General features: G+C 46.6%; 1 long non-coding RNA gene across 1 annotated transcript; it reads right to left on the bottom strand.

The window, feature by feature from the left end:
* Nucleotides 1-9,483: 9,483 nt before the first annotated feature.
* Nucleotides 9,484-10,963, bottom strand: LOC309869375. Its single transcript, XR_014314140.1, has 2 exons — nt 10,903-10,963; nt 9,484-10,466 (listed from the first exon to the last, which is right to left on the bottom strand). It is a non-coding gene; the product is annotated as an uncharacterized lncRNA (long non-coding RNA).
* Nucleotides 10,964-10,972: the final 9 nt, after the last annotated feature.

Raw genomic sequence — 10,972 nt, 5'->3', positions numbered from 1 at the left:
AATGCTTAAACATAGGAATAATCCCAGACATGCAGGAAAGTTCAAGCATAGTACAAGGAACTCTCAGAGACCTTCACCCAGATTCACAACTGCTAGCATCTTGTCCCTGTGCCCGTCATCAAGACCGCGATTCAGCTCCAAACCCACCTGGAGTGCTGGGCTTCTGACGGTTTCCTTAGTTGACGGGCTGCATGTTAAGCTTTGCCGGTAGAGGGCGCACTGCAGGCATCGCTTCCCGGCTCTGGCGTGAGCTCCTTTCCTGGTCCTCGTGGAGCTCAGCCACCAGGTGGAAGTCAGTGGGGATCCATCCCAATGACTTCAACACCACCCCAGAGGCAGGTTTCCGGCAAGACTTACCCTGAAGGTGGCTTCTGCCCAGCTGGATTCCCAGGGAGGTCAGCAGCCCGTGCACCCCCCACCCCCCTCCAACCACCTTGTGGGTTTTTGTGGGCAGGTGCCTGCTTCCAGCTTGACCAGCAGCTCCTCGGCCAACTCCTCTGCCTCCATTCCTTTTAAAAATGATTATTTATAAAATCTACCACCCTTCCTCAGGTGAAGCCATAATTTGAGTATGTTATTCTAAAACCACGGGGATGCTTCTGGGATGAAGACATTCATCGTGGTCATGTACCTTGGAACCCATAGACAAGTCTGAGGAATTCAGGATTGGCCCCTCCCTGGTACCTTCTCTTGGTCCTGACGGTAGATCAAAATCATTTTAAGAAAAGAGGGACAGAGAGGCGCCTGGGTGGCTCAGTTCCTTAAGCGTCTGCCTTCTGCTCAGGTCATGATCCCAGAGTCCTGGGATGGAGCCCCATGAGCCTGCTTCTCCTTCTGCCCTTCACCCTGCTTGTGCTCTCTCTCTCTCAAATAAGTAAATAAAATCTTTTGAAAAGGAAAGAAAAGGAAAGGAAAGAAGGACAGAGTTTGGGACCCCTGAATGAACTCAGCTTGCTCATGCGTGACACGGACGGGTTTTTTAAAACTGGATAAACGGCAATTCTCTTTCTCTTTTTCGAAAATTGCCGTAAAATAAACATAACGGGAAATGTCCCATTGAAACCATTTCTATATGAGGGTTCAGCGGCACAAAGTGCAGTCCCATCACCAATGTTGTGCAACCATCACCAATGTCCATGTCCAGAATTTTTTCATCATCTGAAACCGAAACTGTCCCCAGTTAGCACCAACTCAGCAGCCCCTCCCCCGGTGACCAGTGCCCTGCGTGTGCCTACCCTGGGTACCTTATTTAAGTGCAATCACACAGTATTTGTCCATTTGTGGCTGGCTCATTTCACGTTGTATAATGTCCTCAGGGTCTGTCCCCCTCAGACCTCGGGTCAGAGCTCCCCTTCTTCTTCGGGCTAACTCTCCGTCCTACGGATGCACCATGCTTTGTTTACCCATCTATCCCCTGTGGCCACCAGGTTGTTTCCACCTTTGGGCTACTGAGAGAAAAATGCTACTGGGAACAAGGGAGAACAAATATCAGCGGGGAGTCCCTGCTCTCAGTTCTTTTGAGTACACCCCCAGAAGTGGAGCTGCCTGATTAAATGATACATCTATACATTTTAAAATATTGTTATTTATTTAGAGAGAGAATGCATGGGGGGAGGGGGAGAAGAAGGTGGGGAGGGAATTTCAAGCAGGCTCCCCACAGGGAACCTGACACTGGGCTCAGTCCCAGGACCCTGGGATCATGACCTAAGCTGAAGGTAGACGCTTAACGACTGAGCCACCCAGACACCCCTAAAATGTCTACTCAAAATCATTGCCCAGGGGCTCCTTCTCCTGTTCCCTCTCTCGCTGTGTTTCTCTCTGTCAAATAAATATAATCTTAAAAAAAAATCATTGCCCAGTGAATTTTTAACGTCATGAATTTTTAACAGCCGACATCGATTTGAGACTGCTGTGCACAGCCTGGCTGAGAAACTACCCTAATAGTAGAGAAAAAATGGGCTCTCACGCCCATCTATCAATATCTAGAAGAGCTATAAGCTGAGCTTCTCTTTCCTGTAATTGATCTACCTCCTGAGCTGCACCAATTACTAAGGCCAAAGGCTGGCATCAACCAAGACTTATTCCTGTGAAAGAGAGAGAGAAAGAGAGAGAGACAGCAGCCTTTCGTGAGGACAAGGCCACCTGCCTCTGTGAGCTGCCAAGTTCATAACCACACATGACCTACATAACCAAAGCCAAAGGCCCAAATGTAGGCATTAGCAACACGATCTCCGGGTATCATTTTGCCCCTTATACTCTTAGTATACTGCTCAGAGTTTTCGGCTCACACCAGCAACCCAGAAATAATCACAACAATGAGGCTGATGGAGAGATGGTCAGAATATGACCTTCATGGCTGATGAGGCCGTTGGAGAGTGAGGGGAGCCTTCTCGGCAAGCCACGAGGGCTTGCGGATTCCACGCCACAAGTGGGCAGCTCTCCCTCGGAGGCGCCGGCATGCTGGGCGACTGCCAGCCTTGGCCGTGGGCTTGCCTCCCTGACACGTGTAGCTCGTGGGAGCAGAAGCCAACACACGCTCTCCTGCAAGCAGGAGGTCCCAAGGAGAGTTTTGAGCAAAGGACTGAGCTGTGCATAAACCCACTCCCGCAAAAATGAACTGATAAATCCCTCCTCTTCTGGGAAAAGCTGAAGAGAGGCCAGGCGTTCCTCTCCCGGAGCTCCCTCTGCACAGGAAAAGGGAAGGGAAGGATTTCTTCCTATGTGACGCAATGGAAAACCTTGCTATGCACCGATAATCTTGTTCCTGACAAACAGAGAATGGAGGTTTTCAGATGGGTTTGGAAACATTTGTAAAAATAGGCCAGGTCCTTGTCTACAAAGCAAATCACAAGAAATTAGAAAAACAGGGGTGCCTGGGTGGCTCAGTGGGTTAAGCCTCTGCCTTCAGCTCGGGTCATGGTCTCAGGGTCCTGGGATTGAGCCCCGCATCGGGCTCTCTGCTCAGCAGGGAGCCTGCTTCCTCCTCTCTCTCCCTGCCTGCCTCTCTGCCTACTTGTGATCTCTGTCTGTCAAGTAAATAAATAAAATCTTTAAAAAACAAAAAAAGAAATGATCTAGGTTGCACTCTACACCCATAATGCAATAGAGCTGTAACGGAACAAGTAAGGATAGTGAATTTTTGGTCATTTTCTATTTTTTAGAAGTTTAATTCCAGGGAGTTAACATACGGTGTTATATTAGTGTCAGGTGTGCAGTAATGACACAGCAATCTATGCACTATATACCCAGTGCTCATCGGGACAAGCGCGTGCCTTCATCCCCACCACCTGCGTCACCCATCCCCCACTCACCTCCACCATTTTCTTTTTTTTCCTCCTAAAATTAGACAGGGGTGGGGGCTCATTTTCTATTTTTAGAAACACAACTTAATGAATTTTTACCCTACGTGTATCCCATGTAACTACCAATTGATAAAGACATGGAATGTTTCTGGCGCCCTGAAAGGCTTCCCTTACTCTTCTTCCCAATCCATACTCGGTGCATCGGTTTTCTGTGGCCGCCGTACTCAATTCATAATCAATGACCACAACTCAGCAGCCTGAAACAACACCGAGTATTACCCAACGGTTGCGAAGGTGAGAAATCCAGGGAGCGTCACTGATATCTGTGCTTCAGGTCTCACAAGGTCAAAGCCAAGTACCCTGGGGAGAGTCTGTTTCCAGGCTCATGCATGGTGTTGGCGGAATTCATTTCCTTCTGGATCTTTTCACAGAAGTTCAGGTCTTTCTCACACCCTGAATCCGTCCAACCTCCTTGTGCTTTCATCCAGAGAAACTTCTCTATCTCTAAGGGCTTCTGTGATTAGACCAGTCCTGTCTGGATCCTTTCTCTCTCTCTTGGGGTCAACTGACCAGTAACTTTCATTCCATCTACAAAGGCCCTCTTGCCATGTGGCATAACATAGTCATAGCCTCTGGGGATTCAGGTGGGACATCTGAGGGGGTCATTGTTCTGCCTACCATCTCCCCCTTCTGATGTCCAACCCCATTGAGGAATTTTGCCTGCTCTTAAGAATGTATCCAAGTTAGGGGCACCTGGGTGGCCCAGTCAGTTAAGCATCTGCCTTTGGCTCAGATCATGATTCCAGGGTCCTGGGATCGAACCCACATCGGGCTCCCTGCTCAGTGGAGACCCTGCTTCTCCCTCTCCCTCTGCCCCTTCCCCTCTTTGTGGTCTCTCCCTCAAATAAATAAATAAAATCTTAAAAATAATCCATCCAAATGAATCATACAGTATGTAGTCTTTTGTACTCAAAGTTTTATCTATGAGATGGCATGTAGCCAAAGTTCATTTTTCACCAGCGATTATTATTCCACTATATGAGTATATCACAATGCATTTATCCATTCTAAAGGGGATGGACACGTTTGGGGCTGTTGTAGATAAGGCTGTTATGTACATCCTTGTGAATATGTACCTTGGTAGACTACATGAGATGTAGACATCTACTCAGTAGTAGGATTGCTGGTTGAGGCTACATGCATAGTTATCTTTATTAATATGTCTGAACACTTTTCCAGAGTGATGGTGTCAAGGCTCACTCCCATCAGTAATATATGAGAGTTCCAGGTGCTTCACACCCTTGTCATCTCCTGAGATTGTCACTTTTTACATTGTTAGCCATTCTGCTAAGCATGTAATGATGCCTGTGTGATTGTTGACTTTAATGTAATCTTTGACTATCAGTGATGTTGAGTATGTATCCACGTGCTTGTTGACGCCTTGGGTATCCTTTTTGGTGAAGTGCCTGTCCCAGATCTTTACCCATTTTTTATCATGTTACTTTTCTTATTGATTTGTGGGAGTTCTTTATATTTTATAGATAAAAATCTTTTGTTAGATATATTTATCACAGATATCTTCTCAAATGTCTTGACTTTAACTTGCTAACTGGTGTGTGTGTGTGTATATATATCTTTTAATTTAGTTTTTCAGTAGTAAAATATACATAATATGAAATTTACCACCTTAACCATTTTTAAGTGTACCTGAAATCCATTAAGTGAATTCATGATGTCTTGCTACCGTCGCCATCATCTGTTTCCAAGACTTTTCCACCTTAACCCTCCTATACTGTTGGTGGGAATGAAAGCTGGTGCAACCACTCTGGAAAACAGCATGGAAGTTCCTCAAAAAGTTGAAAATTGAGCTACCCTACGATCCAGCAATTGCACTACTGGGTATTTACCCTAAAGATACAAACATAGTGATCTGAAGGGGCACGTGCACCCAAATGTTTATAACAGCAATGTCTACAATAGCCAAACTATGGAAAGAACCTAGATGTCCATCAACAGATGAATGGATAAAGAAGAGGTGGTGTGTGTGTGTGTGTGTATTTTGCCATTTGTGACGACGTGGATGGAACTAGAGGGTATTGTGTTTAGTGAAATAAGTCAACTGGAGAAAGACAACTATCATATGATCTCCCTGCTATGAGGAAGTAGAGGTGCAACATGGGGCGGGTTGGGGGGCAGGAAAAGAATAAATGAAACAAGATGGGATCAGGAGGGAGACAAACCATAAGAGACTCTTAATCTCACAAAACAAACTGAGGGTTGCCAGGGAGAGGGGGATAGGGAGAGGGTGGTGGGGTTGTGGACATTGGGGATGGTATGTGCTATGGTGAGTGCTGTGAAGTGCATAAACCTGGAAATTCACAGATCTGTACCCCTGGGGCTAATAATATATCATATGTTAATAAAAAAATAAAAAATAAAAAAAAGCTTTTCCATCTTGCAAAACTGAAACTCTGTGCTGATTGAACATCAACACTCCATTCTGCTATCTCTCCAGCCCGTGGCACCCACCATCGTACCTTCTGCCTCTGTCAATTTGACTACTCTGGGTACTTCATATGAGTGGAACCCTGTGGTATCTGTCTTTTCTAATCACTGAGCATAATGTCCTCAAGGTTCATCCATGTTGTAACACGTGCCAGAATTTCATTCCTTCTGAAGGCTGAATAATATGTCTTTATGGACCACATTTTATTTACCCATCCATCCGTTGGTAGACAAGTGGATTGCTTCCACTTTTTGGCTACCATGAATAATGCTGCTATGAAATTGGCTGTACTCTTACTGGTATATTTTAATGTTCAGAAGTTCTTAATTTTAGTCAAGTCCAAGTTTCAACTTTTTTCTGTTATCTGTGGTCTTTATCTCATATATAATATTTGCATATCCCAAGGTCATGAACATAGCCTCTTAGGGGTTTTTCATACAAGTTTTCATGTTTTACTTTATCACTGACATCCATAATTCTGTAGGTATGATGCAAGGAAAGGATTGAGATTCACTTTTTTTCCCATATGATATCCAATTGGTTGAAAAGATCATCTTAACAACCCAAAGTTAGGCAAATAGACCTGTGGAAATTACACAGTTTGTTCCTTTGGTCTATTTGTTTAGCTTTGTGCAATACTGTAGCTTTACAGTAAACTGTGATGTCTGGTTGTACAAGTCTTTGAACTCATCCTTTCTCAAGATGATCTTTATTATTCTAGGGCCTTTGTTTTTCCACATAACTTTTAGAATTAGCTTGTCCATTTCAACAAAACACCTGCTGGGATCTTTTTCTTAAGATTGCATTGAATCTATAGATCAATTTTTTTATTTAAAGATTTATTTGTTTGTTAGAGAGAGAGCATGTACAAGTGGGGAGAGAAGCAGAAGGAGAGAATCTTCAAGCAGACCCCACTCGGGCATGGAGCCCAACATGGGGCTCAATCTCACAACCAGTGAGATCACAACTAGAGCTGAAACCAAGAGTTGGACACTTAACCAACTGAAACACACAGGAGCCCCAAATCTATAAATCAATCTAGAAAGCATTAACTTCTTAATAATATTGACTGTTTCAATCCTGGTATCTCCCCGCTTACTTAAGTCTCTCCTTTTCTTAAGAAAAAGATTTTATTTATTTATTTGGCAGAGAGAGAGAGATCACAGGTAGGCAGAGAGGCAGGCAGAGAGAGAAGGGGAAGAAGGCTCCCCACTGAGCAGAGAGTTTGACGTGGGGCTCAATCCCAGGACACTGAGATCATGACCTGAGCCGAAGCCAGAGGCTTAACCCACTGAGCCATCCAGGTGCCCTTACTTAAGTCTTTCATTTACTACAGCAATGCTTTGTAATTTCAGTGTAAAGATCTTGACCTTTTTGCTGGCTATCTCCTTAGGTATTTGGTGGTGCATTCTAATGTCATTGTAAGTTGTTTATTTCATCCATTTTTGTTTGTTTCTTAGGATAAAGAAATGCAACTGACTTCTGCATACTGACCTTATATCCAGTAATTTTACTAAGTTCATTATTAATTCTAATGGTTTGCCAGTCAATTCTTTTGAATTTTCTACAAATACATCAATATATCAATTTGTAGTACGAGGATGGGCTAGCAAATTATATTGTATCATCTGCAAAGAGTGAAAAATTATTTGCCACAGCCAGAAACTCACTCCTGGGCTACTCACTGTTCTGATCTGGAATGACCCAGGTGTTTTCAGCTCATATTTCATTGTCCCAAACTGCCCACATGGCCCTTCCAGCTGTGGGGGGGCCGAATCATAGGGAGCAGATGAAGTATTTATTGAGGTGTTGCTAGTATTAGGATGACGACTTCAGTGTACTGAGAGAAAAGAACTGTCAACCTAGGATTTGATACTCTGTGAAAGTATCTTTTCAAAATGAGGACTTGAGGAAATATTCTGAAACAAAAACTGATTCTTCCCAAGGCTTCTGGATGGCTCAGTTGGTTGAGCGTCTGACTCTTGGTTTCGGCTTAGGTCTCCTTCGTGCTCACTGGAGATTCTCTCTCTCCCTCTGCCCCTCTCCCAGCTCGCATGCTTGCTCTCTCTCTCTCTCTCAAATAAATAAATAATGTTTTTTTTTTTTTTTTTAAATGGACTCTTCCGGGGCACCTGGGTGGCTCAGTGGGTTAAGCCTCTGCCTCAGGCTCAGGTCATGATCTCAGGGTCCTGGGATCGAGCCCCGCGTCGGGCTCTCTGCTTGGCAGGGAGCCTGCTTCCTCTTTCTCTCTCTGTCTGCCTCTCTGCCTACTTGTAATTTCTGTCTGTCAAATAAATAAATAAATAAATAAAATCTTAAAAAAAAAAAAAAAGACTCTTCCTACAGCCCATGTGATTGACCCCCACTGAGGAGCTCCCCCCAGGGAGCACGCAGGAAACTAGAGAGGGACCGTTGTCCATCCCTACCCCCACCCCACAGGGAGCCAGACTGAAGCATCAGGGGGTACTGAAGCCCAGCGGACTTGGGAATTCCTTGTTTTCTTAGTTCCTAAAGATGAGAAAGGCAAGTGAATGAGACCCGAACAGGGCATTTTTGTTCATTTGTAGAGCTATCTTGTGTTTTGTCTTCTTGAGCAAGACAGAATTCTCTGATGTCTCTGAGAAAGCACTGGTGATCACCCTGTGGAGGGAGGGAAGGAAAGGGGGGGGGAGAGAGAGAGAGAGAAGGAAAGGGAAAAGAGGGAGGAGGAGGAGGAGGAGGAAAGGAAACCGAAACTGACCCTAGTGGATGTTGCAAAACATCTGGCCGCCCAGCCTGTGAACCACGAACTCACCTTCTCAGTCAGAAGCCAGAGTGGACACAGGTGCTCTGCTCTGGGCTGGAACTGGAAGCTGGTTTGGAGCGGGACAAAGTAACTGATGTGTCTTGATCACCTTTTTGTTTGTATGAGGCATAAGAGCAGCATATAAAAGGAAAACATTTCACGTTTTTTCTGCAAATTTGTTTATGTCAGGGTGTGCATGCGTGCGTGCCTGTGTTCGTGCGTGCGTGTCTGTGTGCAAAGGCTTTGGCTCTGGTGAACATTTGTTCATCTTCCTGCCTCTTGGACACTTTTCCCCTGTTTGGCGCGGTTCCCTGCATGATCACCCTTGGGCTGAAGAGACTGGCTTCCACCGTGGAGATCAGATACTTGTTCCGGCTCTCTCGATGCAGAATCCCCCAAGCAGCTGTGTACCCGTGGGAGACTTCTCCTTGGGAGACCCATCCAGAACATGCGCTGGGGACAGTAGCAGCTCCGTCCGTATCTGTAGCCATCCGTGGGCGAGGTCCCAACAAGGCTGCAGCGCGGAGCTGGGCCCCGTGGCTGCCACCTCCAGCCCACTTCTCAGGGGATCCTAGGGCTGTTGTCCCTGATTCCGGGTGTCTCCGGACAGATTTCTTTCTCTCTAGTCCTGAGGTGGCTCACGTTCTTCTCTGTGTTGCTTTCCTGATTAAACCAGGTGGCGTTCATTGAAGCTGTCAGCAGCTGGAGATGAAATGTGCCGCAAACGTATTCATCAGAACCTCGTTTGTCATGGAACTTGGCTAGTACCTGGCTTTCATGCCGTGCTCTGAATGGCCTTTAAGGACCCAACATTGTAAAAAACATTCTTTTGGGGTTTTACCCCTTCATGTCTTATGTTCATGTGTGATTTTGCTGTTGGTTTCCATATGTTTATGGACAGTTTTTCCTTCTATTTCTAGTTTATTAAGTTTTTATTTGGATTTTATTACATGACTTTAAGTATTTGTTTGGTGGAGCCTCATGGCCAAGGGGCAGGACAGGAAGAGGGCAAGGGGACAGGGCGTGGGGGAAGGGAGGGGGAGGGGCTGGCAGCGGCAGGGCAGGGCAGGGAGTTGGGGGGTGGCGCCTGAGTCAGAGATCTCCAGCAGCTGCTTGGGGTCTTCTAACAGCAAGATCCCATGTTGTCGATAGATCACAGCTGTCTGGCGAGGCTTCACAGGGCATACAAAGCAGGCGGGCCCTAAATGGTGAAAAATTGGCCTGTCTGGGCTATTTTAAAAATCACTGGATGTGTAAAAATTCAAGTTCAGTTCCAGCGGGCTTTGGAGCTAACGGGTCTCAGCCGGCAGTGGAGAAATAAACAAGCCGGGGCCAACAGGCAGAGGCATCTCTGGCCCATTTATGTAACAGGAGCTTAGAGACAGCCCGGAGCCTGGAGACTTTAGTAGAAGGAGTAAAGCTGCTTCTTCCTTTGCCACGCACCATGGTGCAGAGTCTGTCTGAGGAGGAAACTGGCGGGTCCCGGAGTAGTGATGGAGAGCTGGCAGAGACGACGAAGGAGGACACCCCCCCACACAGTGCACATTCCTTCCATGGAAGCCCCGCCCCGGAGCAGGGGCAGAGCAGGGCGGGGCCGGAGGAGAAAAGCTGAAATGGGCAATGGTAAGACCACCAGAGCCAGAGGAATGCCAGTAATCTGTAATATGCTCTCAGGCTTTCCAGAGACAAATCGCCCGTATGTCTTTCTCCCGTTTTCAAGATGAGCACACAGGAGCAGAGAGGTTAATTCACTTACCCAAGGCCACACAGCAAGTAAACGGGAAAGCCTTGCATTTGAACCCAGGCAATCTACCTCAGGGTCTGCTCCTGACTCTGTGCAATCCGCAGAATCAGGGCTGGGGGCAAAGAGGTTCTGGGGAGGGAAGACAAGGAAATGTGGTCAGGGAACGAGCCCAGGGTCTTGCTGGTCTCCTCTGATGGGCTCCGAGAAGGAAAAGGTATCCTGATCCGAAAGGAGGCCTTCTGCAGTGTTGTTGTAACGGGCTCTGGAGACACCGAGTGCAGGAGGGAGGAACACGGGGATGCGGGAGCAGGGAGAGCACCCCGTTTCCACTCCTCTGCACACGTTCTGCACCTCCCTGCCCCTTCTCCTACATCTCCTTTTCCCTCGACTTCTTCTGCCCCATCCACAAAAATAAATAACCTTCCCGCAGAGAAGGGCTCACTCTCCTAAGCAAGAGAGCAACAAGGAGAGCTCGGGCTGGGGACCAGACTGATGAACCCCATCTCCAGGACCGATGGACCTAGAACCTCCCCCCATCACTTAACAGCAGGCCCCAGGGACACACCAGCAGTCCAGGGGAGAGGGGACACCCTGTGGAAACCCTCTAGCAGCAGAGGACAATGCTGGAGGCTTGG

This window comes from Mustela nivalis (assembly GCF_964662115.1).
Source record: "Mustela nivalis genome assembly, chromosome: 7".
NCBI lineage: Eukaryota > Metazoa > Chordata > Mammalia > Carnivora > Mustelidae > Mustela > Mustela nivalis.
The sequence above is the reverse complement of the archived record's forward strand: the minus strand, read 5'-3'. Positions and strand labels throughout refer to the sequence as shown.